We start from the raw sequence: 13,314 nt of genomic DNA, 5'->3' as shown, positions 1-13,314 counted from the left end.
ATTTTACGCGGTCGCTAGCGATAATTATCACTGAATCTCATGGTAGAGACATTGATTAATTAGTTCCTGGCCATTACATTTCTTTTTCGTCCATTACTGAAATGTAAAAAAAAAATCTTAGAATGAACCAAATGTTAATAATTCATAGCTCAGATATTTGTAAAAACTATATAGTATAGAATAGAAGTTGATGGTAACATAATAATTTTAGTTTCACTGTTCCCGGCCAACTATTAAGTACAAATACATTGAAGATATTTACATAATTGTATAATATTGTCATCTTAAATTAAGTTTATTGAATACCACGGTGTTTTACTACAATGATATTAAATTATTTTTTGTAAAATTACCCCACTTGTTTGTTATTAATACAAAGATCGAGCACTGAGAAACATTCCTTTGATGCGGCTGGATTCGAATACTGGGCTACGTAAAACCAGCAGACCTTGCAAATTTTTCTATGTCCTTGTTGCAGATTTTTGTTTTTGGTTTTAAACGACTTTTGCCGTAGTGCCGTCTATGAGAAATGTATGGAACTTGTGTAATGTCATTTTTATTTTTTTTCCTACTTTCAAAGTAGGTACCTACTTTTGGCCCTTTGTAAATATTTTAGTATTTTTTACTATAGTATTATTTGTTGTATTAATTTAGGCTTAGTCTATTAATTTATGTAACAATACTTTTGCAGTTATTCGTTTTGTGATTTCAAGCCGATGATAGCCGAAGCTCAATGAAAAAAAAAGAAAAGTAAATTGGGTAAAACATTTTTTCACTATGCTATAAATATAACAAGCGCGCGCAAAGATAGTTCTAATTGCGTAAATATTATAAAATAAAGATGTATTATATACTTTTGGGACAACCTAATGTAATTGAGACAGAAATAAGGAAGAATTTTTTAAAACTAGTTCTCTTCGAACTATATTTAAGTCCGTTAGTTGTTTTATAGCCAGAGACTTCTGACGAATGCGATGGCGATGAAGAAGTATTTGGTGTTAGTGAAACTACAAGCATATGGGACTCTGCAGCATGTTTCTGGGCGACGACGGGTGCAGTGGTAGTGCAGATTTCTCAATGTTTATCACGTTTCCTACTTACTCATAGCAATGCTACTTCCCGCTCCAGACTGTGAACTCAGCACATGACTTATGACGTGCTCAAAAATAAATCGGCCATTTTCACCCGAGCCACTAAATTTTATATCAAACCACGTGAAGCTTAGTCACGTATGCTCTCTAGCCGGGGACGCTACAGTGATAAAAATTCACCCAGCCAAAATCCAGACGCATAAACGGTTAATAATTATATAACAAGCGAAATACTTTTCTTGTGATACCGCCATTTTCAAACTGTTACTGGCAACTAGACACGCGTTTGCCCGCGCCCGCCGTTTTCGTGTTGCGTGCATTCTTTCGAGTTTTACCGGAAGTAAGTGCATTGGATTATTGTTTCTACGGCCAATTTTTCTTCCGTGCTTTTTTTAAATTTGAAAAATATCGAGTGTTGTGTGTGAGTGATTTTATTCTGTATTCAAATTACGGTAAGGTATATTTTAAATTATCTTTGTTTATGATTATAATTTCGTAACAAAAGTGAGGAATTTATTATAAATAATTGTTGTGTGACGAAACGTCACGGGAGCTTTGGGAAATTGTTCAAGTGTGTGAGACTAATGATTACTGAGAAACATTAACTAGAGCTTGGCAGGAATATTAGATTTCGTAGTTTCGCGAGTATATTAAATGGTAGATACGCGAATGCCATCGTGATATAATCGGCTATACTACAGTCGGTTTAAGTTGGCCTGCGATAGGTGGTTATTGATCCTGAAGTTTTAAAGACTAATAAATAGTCAGTACGGAGATGTTATGACAAAAATCTTCATTCTAATTTTGTTTTACTGACTTTGTTTTAACTCTCGCTATCACGTGGGCTGATAATACGAACACTTTTAAGTATGAGGATGGCTGTAATTTGTGAAAATAATTAGCTATGGAAGAGTTAATTAGTTTAGTAATTAATGAAGATTAGCAAAAGAAATGTATAGACCTAACGTGGACCGCCACAAATAACACTTTCAGATCAAATTGAAATAAGAGGGCCTGTATGAAAAGGTTGATGAATGTAAGTGAAGCATGAGAGGTTTGTCAGGATAGCGTTGAGTGGCATAAATCTCTGCCTACCCCAAAAGGAATCTAAGGGCGTGATTGTAATAAAATAAATCCATAGTAAACGTATGTAACACAACTTTTTTTCGCGATTTGATGGGGTTCCACACACTAAAAATGTTATTGAAGGAGAGAATCAATGTATGTATTACGTTTACCGTGCTTGCTTAAAGTTCAAAAGGAATTTTCATTAAAAAAAAACTTGTGTATATCATATTTAGACTTTCATTGTGTTGTGGTTGTAATAATTAATTTTAATCAAATTATTACGTCCCTTAGTTAGACAAAGTGTTTTATGATGAAGACCTTATTCTTCTGCAGCTCTAAAATATAGACAATTTAATTACATGTACAAGTAATTAAAACTAAAAATTACTTATCATAATTATCATCGTCGATAATATTATATATTCCACTGGTAGGCACGGGTCTAGTCATAGTCCACCACTCTGTTCCAAAGCTGGTTGAGGCCTTATCACGGTTTACAAGGGCTACGAAGCTTCTACGACATGCAGGATTCATCATGACTCATTCACGATTAGAGAGAGGCATTGCTACTAAACATTTAAATAATTTAGAAATTATAGGTATTATAGGTTTAGGCCTTAGGAAATCGAACCATCGATCTGCCATTCGAAAAGCAGTCGTTTTCCCACAGGGCTATCACCGCTCACATTCAACACTTACTTACTCCGTTGGCTCAACGACCCGAAGTGGATTTTAGCCTCCGATACGAGTTGGTGCCAACGCCCTATCTTGTGCGATCTCTTCTCAGTTGTCTCTCCATTGGTATTTGGGCTAACCAACCGGTCTTCGACCACTAGGTGTCTCATGTAGGCCCTTTTCACCGCTCTATGAGCTGACATCCTTTCGAGGTTTCCAAGCCGACGGAGTCTTGCAGACTTGATTTCTCCGATGATCTAGGCGCAGGCTCAGTGAAATAAATAATACTCGACCAAAAGTAAAACTGCCTCCGTGGCCTAACGGTTACCATCCTGGTCTGCCACGCAGAGGAGAAATATTCACAAAACTGCGAATCGGCGCGATGCGATTTCGTGAGACAAAGCGTCTCTTATGTCACGGTTCGGGTGATCAGGGCTTAGGCGACCATCAACCGTTTACTGAACGTATTTTTTAAGCTAGGTAGCGACAGGGATCCTAAAAAGAGTGTTGCACTGCTGTTATTGATAAGAAAATATAGGAAAAAAACACAAAGAAGATTAACATCGCATAAATGCGCTATGTGGAGCAATTCGCAAATTCTGATTAGGTTTCTTTAGATTTCTGCGATGTGACGTCGCATCACAGTTTTGTGTTTCGATCCAGATAGTATGCGTGTGTGCGTTAAAAGATACATGATGCGAATGAAGCTTCATACTTGACATTGTTTTTTAATTTGGTCGAATATTATTTATTTGACAGTATAATTGTTCCGGACGGATGTCGAATGGAGAACGAGAATTAACCAAATTATTATGGAAATGTGTATGAAGCTTGGTAAACTGATGAAATCGGATCCCCCGATGTTGGATAGGTCTTAACCGACCACGAGGTCCAACGCTGATTGGTGACGTTAGAATACTTTTAATCAATTTTCTGTCCTAGGTCACCACGTAATGGTCGTCATGTCGCTTAATCTCTTTATTTACGACATTCGTTATTGAGATTTCATTGGATTTTGTGTAGGCAGCATTCTTTTACAACGATTACTTTTGTTAATAGTAGTTTTTTTTAGAATTGGAAGCAAACGAGCTTCTTTTTTGTTAGAAAATTAGAAGAAAACAATGTCTACTACAAAATCCCGAACACTGTATCCTTTGTGTCATTGATATACCACCTATTCGTACAAATTGGCGTAGCGTGGGGAGTGCAGAGGGCCCCGGGCGGCACAACAACTTTTCATATTTGATTTTTCACTTAATACTAAAAATATTTCTCAAAGATGGCGTTACGGCTAAAAAGTCGTTGAAAACCAAATACAAAGATCCAACAAAGAAAGCACATAGAGAGAGAGAGAACCAGCGGACTGGTTCGTTACGTGGCTTAGTTGGCATAGCGTTTGGCACGTTTTGCTAAAGACGTCGGTTCGAATCCGGCCGGATCGAAGGAATTTTTTGTAAGCGTTCGATCTTTGTATTAATAATTATAACAAACTAATGGAGTAATTTCACAAAAATAATTGAATATCAATTTAATACAAATTTAATAAAAAAATTATTTCCACTATTTGAGAAAACGATAACTTGAACAACACAAATGTGGCGACGGCGGCAGACTAACATAAAAACACAGTCGACCCAATCCTGTCCGAACGAAGTACTTTTGTAATCGTGAAAATAGAGAGGTTAAGAAATTTAGGGTTAGCCCCGGGCGGCAGAAATTATTCCACGGCACTTTCCGCACGGCAAGAGAATGGAATACACTACAGGTATCTGTTTCTCCCGAAAAGTACAATTTAGGGCCCGTTCAAGGCTAGAGTGGCTTTGGTGAAATTTTTTTAATTTTTTTTTATATATATAATAGATACACGCTTGGCCACAATCTCACCTGATGTTAAGCGACGATGTGACCGACGATGGGACGCGTTTGCCTAAAAAATGCCTATTCACTCTAGCCTTGAATAGCCCCAAATTGTACTTTTCAGGAAATACAGATGCCGGCCGGTAGAGCATTCCATTCCTTTGCCGTACGCATCAGAAAGGAGGAAGCAAAGCGCTTAGTGCGAATAGGTGGAATATCAACGACATAAGAATGGAGTGCTCCGGACCTTCTAGTCGACCGAAGGAGGAACGGTGAGGGCGGAACCAAATTGAAAAGTTCCTGCGCACACTCCCCGAAATGTATCCGATAGAAAACCGACAAGCAGGCTACTTTTCTGCGATGATCGAGATTTTGGAGCTTCGACTCCACAAGAGGATTATTGTTAATAAGTCTCTTTGCTTTACGCTCCACCGAGTCCAAGGCAGCTAACTGGTATTGGGCAGAGCCGTCCCAAAGGTGGCAGCAGTACTCCATACAGGATCGAACTTGTGCTTTATATAGATTTAAAAGCTGTTCAGGTGTGAAGTACCGCCTGACCTTGAAAAGTATGCCTAGTTTTCTGGCAGCAGTTTTTGCCAAGCACTCGATGTATCGCCCAAAGTTGGGGTTGGATGATAAGTCCAGACCAAGTAGCTCAAGGTGGTCCCTTATCGGCACGGATACACCTCGGAAAGTCGGAGTAAGGTGTAGGGGACTCCGTTTTGATGAGAAAAGACACGCCTGTTAGCATCTCCCCAGTCGGAAGCAGCTTTCAGACTCAGGTTCAACCGGGTGACCATCGCCTCTCGCTTACACCGGATCTCTTCACTGTTGTCTCGGGCGTCTGGCACATAACTCACCGCCACTGTGCTGTCGTCTGCGTACCCAAAGATATCGGGCATCAGCAGCAGGTCGTTGATATGCAGCAAGAATAGAGTGGCGGAGAGGACAGATCCCTGAGGTACACCGGCATTTATACCATGAGGAGCAGACGAGTAACCATCTACAACTACACGGATTGACCTATCCTTCAGAAAATCGCCTATCCATGTGCAAAAGCCAACAGGAATTCCGTAAGCTGGAAGCTTGTTTAACAGGCTATCATGCCAAACCCTGTCAAAGGCCTTTGATATGTCGAGAGACACGGCAAGCGATTCACCGCGTTTCTCGAAAACCTCGCTCCATAAATGTGTGGCGTACGCAAGAAGATCCCCAGTAGATCGTCCACGGCGAAAACCATATTGTCGATCACTGAGGAGATCGTTATCTTCGAGGTATCCAAGGAGACGGCTGTTCAATACGCGCTCCATAGTCTTACAGAGTATGGAGGTGATTGCGATAGGTCGATAATTAGATGGGTCGGCATGACTACCTTTCTTAGGTACAGGCTGTACATTTGCAAGCTTCCAGGATTTCGGGACATGATAGGCACATTGGACTTATCAACTTATGTCTTAGGGTGTCGGGCGCAGTGGCAGTGCCCATAAGATTCTTTGCGATTTAAATCACCGAGTGACGCTGCAATTGTTATGTACAGGCGGTAGCTTACCATCAGGCGTACGACTTTTTTGATATTATAAAAAGAAAATAAAAAAATGCATTCACTAGAAAAACTAAAATATGAAATTAATCTATTTTATATCGAGTTTTTACGAATTTGCGATTGTTACACATAGGAAATCAAACTACATTTGTTTTGTCTATGTCATTTATATGTTTCTTTCAGACAAACCAACGTGTCTGGCCCTTTACAAGTCTCATGATCACGGCGGATTGAGATGGTAAAGTGAGCCTATTTTATATTTTAACAAATGTATTGTTACGTAAATGTCATCATGTTTTTGGTACCTAACGAAAACTTATTTATTATGCAAGGCTGTTAAGATGCACTTTGACGCGAGTGCTTGTATTGAAACCTGAGCAAACGAAGAACCCTAAGATTAGAAAATAAATAGAAAAATATTCTAGCGTAACGAGGGTTTGAAGGCACGAGACGCGAAACAACTTTGCTGCCGAGCGAAACACACAACTTTTCACCTCACTATGGAGGAAAATGGTGGATGAAAGAAAAACTATTTTCATCCTTGCTTGTACCTATTTCTATAATTTTGTGTGATTAAGTGATTATTGAAATTATTTCGACGAATTAAAATAATTGAATAATCACAATTACTTATCATTGTCAATTTAATGTCAACGATAATAAGAATACACTTTACCAACGGATCTAGATGACACAAATAAGTAATGTACGACAAATCGCGTAGTTGAACGTGTCATTATCTTTTCTGTTCATCGAAAGCTACAGTTAGGTGCACCACAGTCCATTGTCAAGTTCTCGAATTTTAAAAACGTATTTCCAGCCCCCGACTCACAGACCACATAATCCGTGTCCCGACTCGTCACGCACTCGACCCGCACCCGTTCTCTGTATGTTTGATCCTTAGACAGGTATAAATAAGTAAAGAATAATATCGCACACACTCAACATAGCCCCGCACTAGGGAAATCCTGCGTCGTGGGTTTCATGGAAACACACATAGACAACCACAAATTACACCCAACTCACGAGAGAAATAAATGTAGGCCATACAAATATTTGGACCTCAGCGTGCCAGTCGATTCCGACTCGAGGCAGTTGACAGAGACGACGTTCTACAAAGCCGACGACATTAGCCGATCGCCTTTTTCTAAAAGCAATAATTTACGCTACTTATATTCGGAAAATGCCTAGACATAAGAACTCCATTACTATTGTCTCTTTTGAATTTCATATCAAAACAAGTAATGAATACGGCCATTAGTTCATCTCAAGTCAAGGATAATTATTAAGATCTTAGGAAATGAATTTATTTTTCAGATTTAAATCAGGTACGTTTTTTTTAAACAAACCGACGTTTCAGCTCCTTTACAGGGCCTGTACAGTTTATGTATATTTGTTTTTTCAAACTGATTAAGGGTCGTATTCCAGAACTCTACTCAATGCTTAGGTCAGGATTTGAGCAGACTTGAGTATGATTTCAAGCACTGAAAATACGACCCTAATGGCATGGACTTGATTTTGATTTTCAGTGCTTACTGCAATACTCAAGTCCTGACTTGAGCATTGAGTAGAGTTCTGGATTACGACCATGCGAGTCAGTCATGGGACCTATTGTGATTTCGATTTGAAAACAAATAGTTTAATTAACTTAAAAAATAGTTTAACTGCCACCGTGGCCGAACGGTTACCAAGCTGCACTGCCGCGCAGAGGTCCCGGGTTCGATTCCCGGGCCGAGAGAAACATTTGGCTTACATTTATTTCTCTCGTGAGTTTGGGTGTAATTTGTGGTTGTCTATGAGTATGTCCATGACACCCGATACAGGGTTTCCCTAGTGCGGGACTATGAGTATGTGCGCGTTATTGCGCGAAGGATTCGGTTACTTAAGTCAACTTCTATTTCAACGATAACTCATTGATTACTTATCGTTAGTTTGATAGTTGCCTTTTCGCTTATTAATAAATATCACATAAGCTACGTCTCATAGGTTGTCAATTCGTGATTAAGTCCTGATCAATCAATTGAAGGGTCTTGGACCAAGACCCTCCAACCAAGACATTTGGTTACTTGAAATTGTATCATCCAAGAGCGGTTATACTCGGTGACTTTTAGCAGCGATGCAAATGCGATGCAGTCGCGGTGCAGTCGCTAATCGCCTAATTTTACACACGCGCGCGATTTTAAGCAGCGATGCAAGCGCGCGACTGCATTGATACAAACGCGATTGCATCGATGCAATCGCCGTGTGTAACCTCTGCTAGATGTTGATGATTAGGTATAGTCTATTAATAAGGGATGAGATGCGATATACACTCAATACCTGATTTAAGAGATGTTTAACAATAGACGGCGTATACTTGTATAACAAGAAAAAACAAAAAACCTTAAATTTTTTTTTTACTAAAATAAATCATTTGAATCCCATCACTAAAACATTTATTTCGACATTTACAATTCTTGTAAGTAGCAAGTGATTAGTAGCTAATTACTTTTAAATTAATTGTATCGTTAATGAATACTGACTTTGATTGTCGTTTGATGTTTACAGCTACTTTTAAAATAATTTAATTAATTCCTATAGGCTTAAAATTGAGGTTGAAGTTGAAAAAGAATGTGTTCAAAAGTCTTCGTAAATATAAAATCTAATCTTCAATTTGTTAACCGTTTTGTTTGCTTTCTATTACGAGATATTGTGAAGAAGGGTAAGCTGATCTCTAATTTTAAATAATCATAGTACAGAGTACTAAGAAAACCGACCTCCAAAGTTGGTGGAATTACATCTATTTGCCAAGTTTCATCCTCTAGCTTAGAGGTGGAATGGACGTACCCTCTTTCTAACAAAAAAAAGTATCATAATCGAACAGTCGTATTGAGAACCTCCTCCTTTATTCGAAGTCAGTTAAAAAGACATTTATTGGTCACAGTATATAGAACAAGTAGGTAATTATATATACTATAACTTTAGTTTAAACCGGGTAAATCGCGTCAATGTCATAGTAACCCGGTACAATTTACTACATAGCTCTCGTGTTTTGTGCCTCTAAATTTCTCTTGTAATAATAATAATAACGCATACACTCACAGCCCCGCACTAGAGAAACCCCGTATCGCGGGTGCCATGGACACATATACCCAAACTCACAGGGAAAAAATTGTAGGACATACATTGACTTACAAATAAATGGACGACGGGTCTAATACAAAAACCACGAAAAAAATGTCCCAAGTCAACCTATTCGAAATTTAAATTGTAATGTCATCGCAGTATCGCGCTGTCAGTAGAACAAATGAAGACTAAAGCGGAGTGTCGCGCTCTGTATACGATTTTAGCGCCTTACAAGTGCGGACACTTTTTAGCGCGGACCCGACGTCCATATAATTGTAAGTCAATGAGGACATACAAATATTTCTCCCGGCCCGACGTCATAATATTCAAAATTCATGCGTTTCTATCACAATCTATAAACAAAACTCTCGACAAAAAACTGGCAACCAAGCAAACGTCCTTTCACTCAGTCTTGTAAAAAAAAAATAGTATAGAACACAAAGGCTATGGAATTCCAGACTTATTCATCATAATGCGATCTTTAATGAGAATGACAATTTTCGCCAGTCGATTGTTTTGAGTAAAGAAACTACTAGAGCTTCCTATCACATTCATTATATTTTACACAAAATTCGGTTGTAAAATACGCGCCATTGCCTTTTCTTAATCGAGAGTGACCACCCACGATATTCAAAATAATACATCCGCTGTCAAAACTCTTTTCTACTACACCACCACTATTAAAATATTTAAAAAAGTTTCTTTAACAATTTAAAAAAAGAACAACAAAATGTAAGAATATAATGACGCTGCACAAATTGTTTTACAACTAAAATGCATAAACAAATTCACTATAGCTCCAGAGAAACGATAATTAATTACCAGAAAATTTTGAGAACACGAAATAGCTAGTAAATCTCAAAGTTTAAATAACAGTAAGCAGTAAGGAATGGGACGACGTAAATGAAACTCAATCGAGGTCGCTTCACTTAGTTTGTGTTTTTTATACTAGCACTTATGTTTGAGTTTGACGACCTCGGTGGCCTAGTGGTTCGCATTGTGGGCGCTCGATGAGGAGGTCCCGAATTCGATTCCCGGTAAGATCAATTTGGGTAATGAACTTTTTCAGTTTGAGGCTGCGCAGGAGCTTTTAGTTATCCTTGTTGAAACTTCCGGGAGCAGAAGGGTGGTAGCTGCTACTGTCAAGGGGGAGGGGGAAACGTCAGACTCTTGTGTGCGATCGCACTTCCTGTGGGTGGGTCTTCAGGGAAATATAGTGTTTAACTAAATTGACGACCTCTGTGGTCGAGTGGCTTGCACACCGGTAGTCTTGGGTCATGGAAAAATTGCCATTTTGAAAAAAATATATTTTTCAGAGAAATAAATATTTTTCTTTTAATTTCCACATTTGACGTTGACACCTACACACAAACGTTGACAAAAGTTGAAGTTATTGAACGAAAAGTATGAAGCCAATAAGGCTTTTTTTCGCTGAAAGTAATCATTTTAAATCTCGTTTTTCTCTAAGCGGCTTTTAGCTGTACAAGTTTATTTTACAATTTTATCCGGAAAAAATCACTATTTTAGTATTTTCGAAAAATTACCCATAGGTACATACCAGTTTTTATAGTGTTACCGTCTCTGAAGTCCCCGCTTTAACCCCCGACCGGGTCAATGTAGAAAAAAGCAAACTTGTCTATGATGTTTCGGGTTTGGGTGTTTATGGTACCGTCGTTGTTTCCGATTTCCATAACATAAGTGCTTTAGTTAGTTGGGATCGGAGCAATGTATCTGATTTTGCCTAATATTTATTATTATTCTGTATTTATAATTAATGCCTGTAATTTCTTTTTTTAAAGAACCTTGAATTAAATTTGAAAAGAGAAATGTCACTTTGAATAAGCGCGACAAGCAACTTTAATTGGGCTGTCGCTACTGACGGAAATTCAAGAGCGAAGTTGTATTTCTTGGATTTTGACGAGTTAGCACCTAAATAAATATTTATATTACATTAGAAAACACTCTTTACAATGTAAATATGCTTCGACTACCTTGATGGATCAACGTAATGACTTTACGGTGAGATCAATTTGAGAAACAAACTATTCTAAATTAGGGTTGGTTTGAATAATCTGGGTAGTAGTGCCTCGAAGTGAATGACGTCGCCTCGGTACTTATAATGTTGGAAATGAGATTATTTTTTTAAACCAACGTTTCTGGCCCTTTACAGGTCACGGTTGAATCAACCGATGCGATTAACATCCGAAAAAATTGTTTTATTTCCGATGTGTAACAATCGCATTTTTCTGAGTGTTCGATCTTTGTATTAATAATTATAACAAACTAGTGGAATAATTCCAAAAAAAAAGAATTGATAATCAATTCAATAATAATTTAAAATCGCATTGATTTTTTTGTTGCCTCTCTAGGAACCAACTTTTCTTTCAGTGGTTCAAAGCTTAGCTGAACAAAATTCCTTTACGCGATAAGCTCGATTATATAACATTTTAATTGCTATAACATAATATCACTTGTTTTTGTGGTACCAATAAAGTGTTTACACACATCCATAGCGAAAAACGTGGAACTCGATTGGTACTAATAGTACAGGAAATATTGTAGTTTGAGATCAGATGATCAGTTGTCTGGCAAAAAAAATATTTTAAGTGTACGAGAGATAGTATTGCTATTCAACATTTATTACTATTCCGTGGAAGAACGGATAACCGATGGGGGAAGCGAGTTCTTGAGTGGAGACGATACGGGATAGGATGCCCTCAGGCCGGATGCAATGACTATCTACGAAACACTACTGACAGCAGATGGATGCGATAAGTTGAGGACCAGGCAAAATGGCGCATGTAGAAGAAGCTTATGTCCAGCAGTGGACTTCGATAGGCTGATAATGATGACTATTCAATAAGATATCGTGAACAAATTTGTTAAAAGAAATGTATTGATACTGAACTCACTGTAAAGTTACTAACACCGCGAAAACTGTGGCCTTGTGCCATTTTGTCGCTAATTAATCAAGGAGCCAGATGGAAACAAACGAAAATAACTCCGACATTAACGAGACAACGCGACATATATTGTGGCTAGACGACGCTGTGATTATCACGCCATCTTTGCTTTATAGTGACCCAACTCGACGAAAGATAAGAATTTTTTCTGCACTACGAGAACAGGAAGAAGTCCATCATGCTGTACATATAGAGTGGAATTCCCTTCCTGCAGACGTATTTCCTGAATACGATATAGTTATTAAGCACGTTCTTTAAGCAGCACTATCACCTCCCATTCTCTCCACATCTTCGAACTTGCTTCAGCCTCTTCAATAATATTGTGCTCGAATATCAGATACTCACTCATTTATTACTACCGTTTTATCTGATTACCAGTAAACAACTGACATTTGCCTCGTTGCCAGTTTGTCCTTTAAAAACTCATCTGTGAAACTTTTTTGTGTTTTTATTAATCGTTTGTTAAACTTTTGACAGTGTTGCTATGTAAATAGTTGTTTCCACTAATCATCAGTCAAATTTTTAATAATGTTGCCATTTAAACAATTGTTTCTACTAATTATCCGTCAAACTTTAGACGGATAGTCAGTCAGTCAGAAAAACAAAACAGAATATCAATGTCAACAAACTGTCATTTTCTTTACGAGGTTACTCGGCTGTTTTACTTGAATACTGACGCAGAATAATTAATATATTAATATACAGTCACTAAAGACATAGAAAATATCAAGCCGTTAAATATAATCCGTAATGCAACGTCAAATGTCGCATCTTGTTTATTCTGGCGTGATATATGGCGTACCCTCATTATTACACGTTTAAATTTATTTAATAATTTAGATGAGTTAGTGCTTTAGTACCTGGAATGGGCCTAGGTGTCTTTAATACTTTGACATTATGTTCTCTTTAGCGCGCATAGATGTAATTTGCAAACATTGTTTAGGTCGGAATGTTGTGCTCTAGGTTTTGTCGTGGTACAATAGTTTTGATCAATCAAATTTTGTTTAAGCTT

General features: G+C 37.9%; 1 protein-coding gene across 3 annotated transcripts in view; it reads left to right on the top strand.

Moving 5' to 3' along the window:
* Nucleotides 1-1,244: 1,244 nt before the first annotated feature.
* LOC113228101 (filamin-A) overlaps nucleotides 1,245-13,314 on the top strand; it is a 199,089-nt gene continuing 187,019 nt past the window's right edge. For 2 of the 3 annotated variants that reach the window (XM_026461246.1, XM_026461244.1), the window contains exon 1: nucleotides 1,245-1,543. The gene's annotated coding sequence lies outside the window, so the exon portion shown is untranslated. The remainder of the gene's footprint in view (nucleotides 1,544-13,314) is intronic. The other variant, XM_026461245.1, reaches the window with a different exon arrangement.

The sequence above is a fragment of the Hyposmocoma kahamanoa genome, unplaced genomic scaffold (assembly GCF_003589595.1).
Source record: "Hyposmocoma kahamanoa isolate Upper Pololo Valley unplaced genomic scaffold, ASM358959v1 224, whole genome shotgun sequence".
Classification (NCBI taxonomy): domain Eukaryota; kingdom Metazoa; phylum Arthropoda; class Insecta; order Lepidoptera; family Cosmopterigidae; genus Hyposmocoma; species Hyposmocoma kahamanoa.
Note: the sequence above shows the minus strand (reverse complement) of the source record. Positions and strands in the feature narration are given on the sequence as shown.